This window comes from Callithrix jacchus, chromosome 3 (assembly GCF_049354715.1).
Source record: "Callithrix jacchus isolate 240 chromosome 3, calJac240_pri, whole genome shotgun sequence".
Lineage (NCBI taxonomy): Eukaryota > Metazoa > Chordata > Mammalia > Primates > Cebidae > Callithrix > Callithrix jacchus.
The window spans coordinates 168,330,349-168,342,016 of NC_133504.1; the positions used below are offsets into that span (position 1 = coordinate 168,330,349).

An 11,668-nucleotide genomic window follows, 5' to 3' on the forward strand; every position below is an offset into this window, starting at 1 on the left:
GAGACTGAAGTAAGCCCATATCATTTCACTGCACTGCAGCCTGGGTGACAGAGCAAGACCATACCTTAAAAAAAAAAAAAAATTATACTGCACATGGATATGCAAACTTGAAACTCCATGATAAGGAAAAGCTTATTTGTTGTTACATAGCTAGACTTTTAATTAATGTTGAAACTGAAACTTAGAATACAAATCAGTAACAATGATTTTACACTTTTTTCTAAATGAAATAATTATGCAAGTTATTTTCAATTAATTGAATGTTATGTAAGTAAGCTGCAAAGACATAAAAAAAAGTGAAGAACATGATTACCATTGACAAGTTTTGGGTTATTTTTATTTTCTTTTTTTTTGTTTTGAGACGTTGTTTCACTCTTGTTGCCCAGGCTGGAGTGCAATGGCAGGATCTCGGCTCACTGCGACCTACGCTTCCCGGGTTCTCCTGCCTCACCCTCCCAAGTAGCTGGGATTACAGGCATGCACCACCATGCCTGGCTAATTTTGTATTTTTACTAGACACGGGATTTCTGCTGGTTTCGAACTCTCGACCTCAGGTCATCCACCTGTCTCGGCCTCCCAAAGTCCTGGGATTACAGGTATGAGCCACTGCACCCAGCCAAGTTATTTTATAATTATGTAGTATGTTTCAGATTTGACTCAAGAGTTGGCGAATTTACTTAACTTGGATAGATGCAGTTTTGAAACTAATACATGTTTGCTCCAAAGTCAAATCAATCCTTCTAGAAAGGAAGAACAAGTTTTGTCAATATGGATGCAAATATTATGAAAAAATTGTTTTTGGTACTTTTTTGTGGTTAGCAGAAAGATTTAAGTATATCTGGAATCTCTTAGTGATGAATCTACTTTTTCAACCATAAATGTAATGAACTGTAATACAGATGAAGTATTTCCAATAAAATTTTTTGCATTTGAATTTATACTGTAAGTAAAACCTAAACACTAAATTTCCAAGACTTAACATGAAAAAAGTACATTAAAAATCTCATTAATAAATATTTATATTAAGCATATGTTCAAGTGATAATATTTTGGATGTGTTAGGTTAATTTTACCTATTTTTTTAATATGAATACTAAATTTTTTTTTTTAGACAGAGTCTCTCTCTTGTTGCCCAGGCTGGAGTGCAGTGGTATGATCTCAGCTCACTGTAACCTCTGCCTCCTAGGTTCAAGCAATTCTCCTGCCTTGGCCTCCTGAGTAGCTGGGATTACAAGTGCCTGTCACCACGCTTGGCTAATTTTTGTATTTTTAGTAGAGATGGGGTTTCACCATGTTGGCCAGGCTGGTCTCGAACTCCTGACCTAGGGTGATCTGCCTGCCTTAGCCTCCCAAAGTGGTGGGATTACAGTTATGAGTCACGCTGCCCAGCCAGATTTGAGTGCATCTCTCCCCATGCCACATGTCCTCTGGTAACATACCCATATACTCCCAACAGATGACCAGTGCCTGCCCATGGGAAGACCATGGTTGGCACACCCATCACCAGGATTCAAACTTGCTCCTTCAGGAGGATGGCCTGGGGCCATTTCTAAGAAGCTGAGAACCACTGCAGTCTGCACAATGACTTTCAAGAAAATGCTGTAGGCTCCAGGGCAGCAGACCCAAGCCCGGGCTGTGGTCCAGCCAAGGGAAGATAGAGCCAGGGGCTGTATTGAACACTGCACAAAACACACCCAGGCACAAGTTCTGTCATCAAGGAAGTCACCTAGACACTTACATGAGGGACCTGGAAGAGAACCGGAGTCGTGAAAACGGTGTTTCTTGAGCAGTTTCGCAGCTTATGAAACTCCTTGGCATAGACTTGGCATCATTATTACCCTCTCTTCATTTTTTAGATGAGAAAACGAAGGCATAGAAAGATGAGCAACTTGCCCCAGGACAAGTGTCAAGTCTAGGCCTTGATGCCAGGCAACACAGTGCTGTGGTTACCGCACATGCTTTGGAATCAGAGCCAAGTTCGAAGTCTTCTTTCTCCTGGATGTTCTGGGGCATGTCTCTCTGAGTCTCCGTTTTCTCATGCACAACAGGAAGAGGATACCGTCTAATTCACAGGGATGTTATAAGTGAATGATAATCTTAGGTAAAGAATTTAGCGCACGGTCTGCCGCCGCTGCCTCAGCCGACTCCGTGCAGCCAGAAGCTGCTGTCCAATTCTTGGTCAAGAACTCCGAGGTCATTGAGGCTCAGTACAAGGTCATCTACGGTCATCTACAGCCCTGAGGCCATTGAGGCTCAGGACCAGTACCCAACAACGCGTGTCAGCAGCGAGGGCGGCCCTCTCAAGGCGCATCTCAAGTCCACGCTTCACCTTCCAGACCGCCAGGCCGGCAGGTGCCCTGGCTAAGGGTCATGCTGGTCGGCTGGGGTGGGAACAACGGTTTCACGGTCACTGCCGTGGTGCTGGCCAACCGATGAGTCTGTCCCGGCCCATAAGCAACAGCCGCAAGGAGTCCAGCTACTAAGTCTCTCTGACCCGGGAGGGCACCGTGAGCCTGGGCCTGGACGCCGAGACCCAGGAGGTGTTCGCTTCCCTCAACACGCTGCTGCCCATGGTGGAGCCCAACGACCTCGTTTTCGATGGCCGGAACATCTTATGGTTGAACCTGGCTGAGGCGACGCGGTTTGGGAAGGTGCTAGATTGGGGGCTGCTGGAACAACTGTAGCCCATGTGGAGGCCCCGCGGCCCCCACCTTCAGTCTACATCTCGAGTTCCTTGCGGCCAACCAGAGCGCATGCGCGGACAACATTATCCGGGGCACGCCCGCAGCAGCCGTAGCACTTCCATGGGGACATTCGAGACTTCCGGGCTAGCGCAGGGCTGACAAAGTTATCGTGCTGTGGACAGCCAACACGGAGAGCTTCTGTGAGGTGGTCGCACCATCGAACTTGGCCTGGAGGTGTCACTCTCTACGCTCTTCGCCATGGCCAGCATCCTGGAGGGCTGTGCCTTCCTCAGGGAGTCCCCACAGAACACCCTGGTGCCAGGAGCCCTTGAGCTCTGGTGGCAGCGCCGGGTTTAAGTGGGCGGAGATTGCTTCAAGTCAGGCCAGACCAAAGTCAAGTCCGTGCTAGTGGACTTCCTCATGGGTCCCGGCCTCAAGACAGTGCCCATCATGAGTTATAACCACCTGGGGAGCGATGACTGGCGGAACTTGTCGGCGCCATCTCAGTTTCCGCTCTGAGGAGGTGTCCAAGAGCAACGTGGTGGACCACATGGTGCAAAGAAACCCAGTGCTCTATGCGCCCGGGGAGGAGCCTGACCACTGCAAGGTCATCAGGTATGTGCCACAGCAAGCGCGCGCTGGATCAGTGTACCTAGGAGCTGATGCTGGGCGGAACCAACTCACTGGTGCTGCACAACACGTGCGAGGCCTCGCTGCTTCATGTGGAACTGGCTGCTGACCGAGCTGTGCCAGTGCCTTAGCTTCTGCACTGATGACCACACGGAGCCGCAGACCTTCCACCCGGTGCTGTCCTGGCTTAGCTTCCTCTTCAAGGCGCTGCTGATGCCACTGGCCAGCCCGGTGGTCTAGGCACTTCTCCGCCAGTGCACCTGCATCTGGAACATTCTCAGGGCCTGCATGGAGCTCCCACCACAGAAACACATGCTCCTGGGGCACAAGATGGAGCACCCAGGGCCTAGCCTCAAGCGAATCCGACCCATGGCTGCCTCCTGCCCTGTGTCGAGTAAGAAAGGACCGGTAACACCCACTGCCAGCAATGGCTGCACCAATGATGCCAGTGAGCACCCACAAGTGGAGGAATCCCAGATGCACACCACCTGAGGTCCTGGTCACACAGCTTCCCGGCCCTTCCTCCCTGCTGCCCCCCAGGACCAACTTTTCCAGGCCCCCATAAAGACAGTAAAGCCGGTGCCGCTCTCAAAAAAAAAAGAGTTTAGCTCTTTGCAGCCAGGAGCAGCGGCTCACACCTGTAATCCTAGCATTTTGAGAGGCCGAGGCAGGCAGATCACTTGAGGTCAGGGGTTCTAGATTAGCCTGGCCAACATGATGAAAACCCATTTCTACTAAAAATACAAAAATACAAAAACTAGCCGGGCATGGTGGCACGCATCTGCAATCCCAGCTACTTGGGTGGCTGAGGCAAGAGAATTGCTTGCATCTGTGATGTGGAGGTTGTAGTGAGCCAGGAGCTTGCCACTGCACTCCAGCCTCGGTGACAGAGTGAGACTTTGTCTCAAAAAGAAAAAAAAAGTAAATAAGACCATGCAACTCCCTGTTTCAGCGCTCCAAAGGGCTCTCATCACTTCGGAAATGAAACATGACTCCTTTCTCGTATACCTGTCTCTGCCCTCCTCCTGTTGGGCCCAATCTCCCACTGTCTCCAGCCTTGCTCACTTTAGTGCAGTCATATTGGCTTGTTTCTCTTCCTCCCACCTCGATGACCCGTCCCTCCCAGCCTCCCCTGCTTTACACCTTCCCAGCAGTTAGTTGTTCCTTCTGCCCAGAACACACCTCTTCAGGCGCTTCACCTTTGTAGAACCCCATGTCAACCAAGTCACCTACTCCAAGAGGCATTTCCTGGCCATGATCTGAAGACCTGAGGCTGGGCGTGGTGGCTCCTGCCTATAATCTGGGCGTGGTGGCTTCTGCCTGTAATCTGGGCATGGTGGCTCCTGCCTGTGAGACCCTGTCTTCACAAAAATAACAATTAGTTGGGCATGGTTCCTGTAGTCCCAGTTACTCAGGAGGCTGAGGTAGGAGGATTGCTTAGGACTGGGAGGTTGAGGCTGCATTGCCAAGACTACACCATTGCACTCCAACTTGGGTGACAGTGAGACCCTGTCTCAAAAAAAAAGGAAGACCCAATGTCCTTACAAGCCACCCTGGCACCTTCACGCAGATTTAATATATTGATAGCACTTCCTACTACTGCCTTGTTGATTCCTTTAATTTCTTTTATATTGTTTTCCTCTCCGACTATAAATAAAAGCCCTGTGAGAGCAGGGACTCTGTTTTCTTCACCAAAGTCTCCTAGTACCTCCAATAGTACCTGGCATAGAGAAAGCTCTAAAAAGACATTTGCCTAATGAATACATGAGTGATTTACTTATTATAAACTCTACATGATGTGACAAAGTGTTAAAAACCTGTTCATAAGAGGAATGTAGAAATAAAATGTGGTATGTTCATATAACGGAGTACTACTCAGCCATGAAAAAGAGGGACAGCTGTTGCACACACAAGAAGACTAAGGCTCAAAACATGTTGAGCGAAAGAAGCCAGGCACAAAAGAGTACACACTACATGAGTCCACTCGTGACATGCCAAGGACAGGCAAAATCAGTCTTCATATCGGAAATCAGAACAGTGGTCAGTCACCTCTGGGGCTGGGAACTGTCTAGACGGGGCATGAGAAAACTTTCTGTAGTGGTGAAACTATTTTATCTTGATTGGAATTTAAGACACACAGATTTATATGTCTGCCAGAACTCACCAAATTTGTACACTTCAGAGTTGTGCATTTCCATGTTATTTAAATTTTTCTTCAAATTAAAAAAAAAAATGGCTGGATGTGATGGCTCACCCCTGTAAAGCCAGCACTTTAGGAGGCCAAGGTGGACGGATCACTTGGGGATCAGGAGTTTGGGACCAACCTGGCCAACATGGGAAAATTCTGTCTACTAAAAATACAAAGATTAGCCAGGTATGGTTGCGTGAGCCCGTAAGGCAATCCTCCAAGGTAGCTGGGACCAAAGGCACACACCACCACACCTGGCTAATTTTTTGTACTTTTTGTACAGATGGGATTTCACCATCTTGCCCAGGCAGGTCTCGAACTTCTGGGTTCAACTGATCCTCCTGCCTCCGCCTCCCAAAGTGCTGAGATTACAGGTATGAGTCACAACACCCAGCCTTGTTTTTTTTGACAGAGTCTCACTATGTCATCCAGGCTGGCGAGATCATGGCTCACTGCAACCTCAACCTTCTGGGCTCAAGTGATCCTCCCACCTTGGCCCGTTCAAACTGCTGGGATTTACAGGCATGAGCCACCATTCCAGGCCCACGTGGGCTTTAGAGTCAGGCAGACCTGAGTCCAAACCCCACTGTATCACTTACTGGCTGCATCATCTTGGGCACCTTCTTAGCCTCTCTTGGCCTCAGTTTCCTCATCTGTAAAATGAAAATAGTAACAGTGCTTACCTTTCAGGGTTTAACATAAGAACTAAGTGCATGCACATCACTGAGCAGTGCCCGGCACACAAAAGGGTTGCCCGGACATTATACATTTACTAAGCAAATACCTTAATAAGTAGATCCCATAGCACAGGTGATTAATTTAACAAGATGATTTGCTGTGATTGAGTGATTTAATTAACTAGAGGCTAAATGGATTTTCCTGAATCACTAATCCAGGAACATGGCCTCTCTGGTTTGCTGAAATGTAGCCATGCCTATGGTAATTTCTGGGAATATTGCTTATTCATAAAGGGACACTGTCTACTGTCTTAGTAGACAGTGTGGAGAAGCCTAGAACTGAGGTAGGGAAGGAAAGCCAGAAGGCTATATTGTCTTCAATTATTCAAAAGACTGGTCTGCAAATTAAAGATTAAGTTTATTCTGTGGTTCCCTGAAGGGTGGAATTAAATCCAATAGGAGGAAATGACAGAGAACAGATTTGTACTCAGAATAAGGAAGGAACTTTTGTCCATCAGAGCTTTCAAAAAAAATAAGGAGGCGAGAAGCTGTCTCTGAAAGTAATGAGCCTCTTTTCAGCGGAGGTGACCAACCCTAGGCTGTATGAGCTCTTGGCATGAGCCCTTAAGTCCTGTATCTATGTAGTGTTTTAGAGCTTCATATAAATGCATGAGCTTGAAAGGGAGTTTATTGTCCTTATCCCCTTTTTACAGATGAAGAAACTGAGGTTTAGGGGAATACGCCCCTTGTCAGGTGTCAGCAGGTGGGAGGCAGCACCACCAGGATGGGACCTTGGGTCTTTCAACGTCAACACTTGTGCTCAGTCCACTTAGGCAAGCCCCAGTGATAACAGTTAGTCAACAACCCTGGCTCATCACTGGATCACTAGGAATTCTTGGGGAACTTTTTCTTTTTCTTTTTCTTTTTTTTTTTGAGATGGAGTCTCACTCTGTCACCCAGGCTGGAGTGCAGTGGCATGATCTCAGCTCACTGTACCCTCTGCCTCCCAGGTTCAACTGATTCTCCTGCCTCAGTCACCTGAATAGCTGGGATTACAGGCACGCACCACCATACCAAGCTAATTTTTGCATTTTCAGTAGAGATGGGGGAGTCTTACCACATTGGCCAGACTGATCTCAAACTCCTGACCTCAAGTGATCCCTCCATCTCAGCCTCCCAAAGTGCTGGGATTACAGGTGGGAGCCACCTCGCCCGGCCTCCATTTCTTAAGTGGAACACAGGATGATGCAGTGACTCAGCCCTTTATATAACTGAGCTAATTCACTGTACAAATTTTAAGGCTGCTCATTGATGCTGTAAGCAACTAGGTTTGGGATTCATTAGGTGATCTCTAGGGTCTTTCTCAACCCTAAAATTATCTGATTTAAAGCGGCTGGAATGTGGGGGCAATTTCTGAAGCTCCACTGTAATTAGACCTGGTTCCCGCCGGGTTTACTAATCACAGTTGTCGACGCAGCGCCCACCAACCCAATCCCTGGCACAGAGTCAGAGGTTTCACTGTCATCCCCGGTGATCCAGACTTTCAGCCAGCCCTGATGAAACCAGCGGCTCTCAGCAGTTCCAGGGCCATCATCACCTCTCTGGCTGCTGGAGCTTCTGAGGGTATCCTGCAAAGTTTCTAGGTTGGCCCCATGTCAAGAAGAGCAGCTGCTGGCAGCAGGGGACTCAGCCAGTGTGTGTCCTACAAACCTGTCTTTAGGCAATCCTGCTTTAATCTGCTTCTCTCACATTTGGTTACAAGGATGGCTGGTTTCACAGCACAGACTGACATGCAGCTGTCCCCACTGGCCACTGTCTCCTTGGTGTTAAGTTCTGTGGGAGTTGCTTAAGCACAGGGAGGCAGATAAAAGGCAAGAGGCAGAGTCTATGCAGCTTCCATCCTTAGGAATGACTCAGCAGGACCAGCCAGGAGCCTGGGACTCCTGGCCCCACATTCAGCCCAACCTGATTACTGTTTACAAGCAGAGAAGCCAAGAGGTTTGTGTAGAAATGATAGTGCACATAATCCAAGAATGGAAGAACCCACCCACAGTCCTCCAAGCTTTACAGAGCATCTCAGGAACCAGAATACCTAGGGACAGAGTATGTTCCTACCATTGCTTAAGCCAGCAGTTTCCTAAGTGAGGGCGAACTCACCCCAGATATCACAAGACAATTCAGGAGGGTGAAGGGACATAATAGAACCTCTATTTCTATTTTTAAAATCCTGATCTCTTTTTATTTGCTCGTTAGGGCTTTTCTTGGGTGTTTTTGTTTTTGTTTTTTAGACAGGGGCTTACTCTGTTATCCAGGCTAGAGTGCAGTGGTGTGACCTTGGCTCACTGCAACCTCCGCCTCCCAGGTTCAAGTAATTTTCCTGTCTCAGCCTCACCAAGTAGCTGGGATTACAAGCGCATGCCACCATGCTTGGCTAAAGTTTTTGTATTTTTTGTAAAGATGGGGTTTTATCATGTTGGCCAGGCTGGTCTTGAACTCCTGGCTTCAAGTAATCCACCTGCCTCAGTCCCCCAAAATGCTGGGATTACCATCTATCTTAATCTTAAATTTATAATTTAAAAGCATTTTATAATAATGCACCTATTTTGCTACACAGTAATCATCCTAATAGGTAATGTTAATGAGTGTTTATTCCATGTCAGACCACATTGTAATAGCTTACATATGTCATTTACATATATAGCGTACATCACTTCATTGGACCCCTATAAGAACTCTGTGAGTTAGGTATTATTAATTCCAGGCACAAAAGGTCAAGCTGTCCCTCTAAGATCATATAGTTGATGGGTGGCAGAGCTGGGATTTGAACTCCATGGTCTGACTAGAAAGTTTACTTTCATAACTACTACTCTATTCTATCATATGTAAGTATAATTTTCACATTTTAAGCAAATACATATTCGGGTTTTGTGTTCGAGTTGTTCATTGCTGTTGGTTTTTTTGTTGTTGTTGTTTTTTGTTTGTTTAGTTGGTTGGTTTATCGAAGAAGGTGTTTGGAAAAAAAGCAACAATGTCTGGAGAATATTGGGAAGTCGAGATAAAATTAAACTATGTTCATTCCATGAAGGCTTTTGGAGAAGGAAGAATCGAGGTCAGGTTCTTCGAAGTCTTAGAGTGCCATTATGAACTCAAGAGCTACTGGACTTGTGCCTCCAAAGACCAGTCACATGTATGCCATCATCACAATGCTGGCCATGCTTTCCAACACTTTTGTCTAATTCATGTTTTTGTTTAATTCAACTCGCTTTTTAAAACATAAATTATGAATTTTTGAAATGAACACTATATCACCACTATAAATGGAAACAATTATCCCTGGCAGAGAGGCCACCATCTCATTAGAAAGAATGATAAAAATTCTACTCTAAAGGCCTTGATTTTGTAAAAAATCATAGCTAATACACACACACACACACACACACACACACATACACATACACAAACACACATACGTATAGTACCAGGTACTGTTCTAAGTATTAGAAATATACCGAGCTTACAATACCCATACTGGGTAGGCACTGATATTCCCCTATTTTACAGATGAGGAATGAGGACTTTCTTTTTCTTTTCTCTCTTTTTTCTTTCTTTTTTTTTTTTTTTGAGACAGAAGTATCACTCTTATTGCCCAGGCTGGAGAGCAATGGCTCGATCTCAGCTCACCACAACCTGGGTTCAAACAATTATCCTGCCTCCGCCTCCCAAGTCTCTGGGATTACAGGCATGTGCCACCATGCCTGGCTAATTTTTTGTATTTTTAGTAGAGACAGGGTTACTCCATGTTTGTCAAGCTGGTCTTGAACTTCCAACCTCAGGTTACCTGCCCACCTCAGCCTCCCAAAATGCTGGGATTACAGGTATGAGCCACCATGCCCAGCCAGGGACTTTCAATAATTCGCACAAGTTCACACTGCTAGTGAGGCAGAGGTAGGATTTGAACTCAGGCAGCAGGATCAATGTGGTGCCCACAACATGCACAGTGACAATGTAGCTCATAGCACTTGGTGCACCGACAGAGAGAGTTGGGAGGGGAGTGTCCCCCTAACTTCAACCCAGTGAGAGAACCTTCACCTGCCCTTGCACAGAGCTCCGCACACCTGCAGCTGGGCCTCCACAGACCAGCCAACTCCCTATGGCTGAGCATCTGGGAAGTCCCTGCACTCCTCTCCTCCAATGGTAGGTCACAAGTGGCCGAACTTCCCTCTAACACAAGGACCAGATATGAGCTTGCAGTAAGAATATGGCCTAGGTCATTTTAGAAGAGATCCTCCCAAGATGGCGGCCTACAGCCAGAGAGGACCCCGGTGGTAGGAGGCTGTGATGTGCATCATTGGAGGTAGAAACTGAGGCTATGTCAGGAGCAGCCAGGGACAAGAGAAACACTGCCTGCCACTCTGGATTTGCTATTGGGTGGCCCTAGCAAAGGAGTCTCCAGAAAACCCATAGACGTGCCCACAGAGAGAGCCAGCTCCACAAATCTCCCAGGTCTGGAAAGCATGGAGTCAGATTATTCTAGTACCAGCCAAATAAGAACTCTCTATCCCTTACCTCTCTTCCCTCCTCCTGCTTCCAGCCCCAAAGGAAAAGATGCTTAAATAGAGACAAGCTGGCTGCTACTGTTCCCCTCCCTAGACCATAGCTCCAAAGACAGCTCTGAAAAGGACCACAAGGCTTTTTATTACCAAGAATTGACAGAAATGTCATACCTTTATTATAAAATAGGGGAAGGAAAATCCCCACAGACACTTTAGAATGGACTTTGATGATTATATGCAAAGAATCACAATTGTTTCATTTCTAAGAATCTTTTCTCCACCAAATCCTGAGGCCGTAGGAATTCATGGAGCTAGGCTCATGGAAATTGCAACACTTGGCAATAGACTGAAAGTGAGTAGATAAGAATACACTCCTCTCTGGCCCTCTGCGTTATGACATTTCTGACATGCACCATGATTCAGGAAACAGTCTGATAGATGGGCCAGGTGGGTCACTAGTGACAATCAACATACTACCTATTGTGTACCCAATCTGTTTCTTTCTTAATTTTTGGATTAAGAATAATAGAATGTCTAACACTTCCTGGCCCCCAATATAACATTCATGAACCTTACTGGAAAATTCACTGTTGGACTCTTACAGGTTCTTAAGCAAAAGAGAAATATGATAAAATCTGTGCTTTAGGAAGTTGAACTTGACCTTGAAGATTTGGAAACAAGGAGCAGAAGGATTTGATGGGGGAGAGAAAGGGATCATGGCAGAGGACACGGACAGAGTTTCCTAACTCTCTGATTCAGATGCTCAAGGGATGCTGAGAGGGAGGCTCACTGACAAGCACCCTTTCAAGAACATCCTGAATAACAGTGACTGCCCATCTCACAGAACACAGGACAGTCTACATCCATCAGTCAGAAGGCTGGGGGTGGTGACTCACACCTGTAATTCCAGTAATTTGGGAAGCCAAGGTGGGAGGA

The 11,668-nt window shown here is 46.6% G+C and overlaps 1 pseudogene; it reads left to right on the forward strand.

Moving 5' to 3' along the window:
- The first annotated feature begins 1,913 nt into the window (after positions 1-1,913).
- Positions 1,914-6,828, forward strand: LOC100394106 (inositol-3-phosphate synthase 1 pseudogene; annotated as a pseudogene).
- Positions 6,829-11,668: the final 4,840 nt, after the last annotated feature.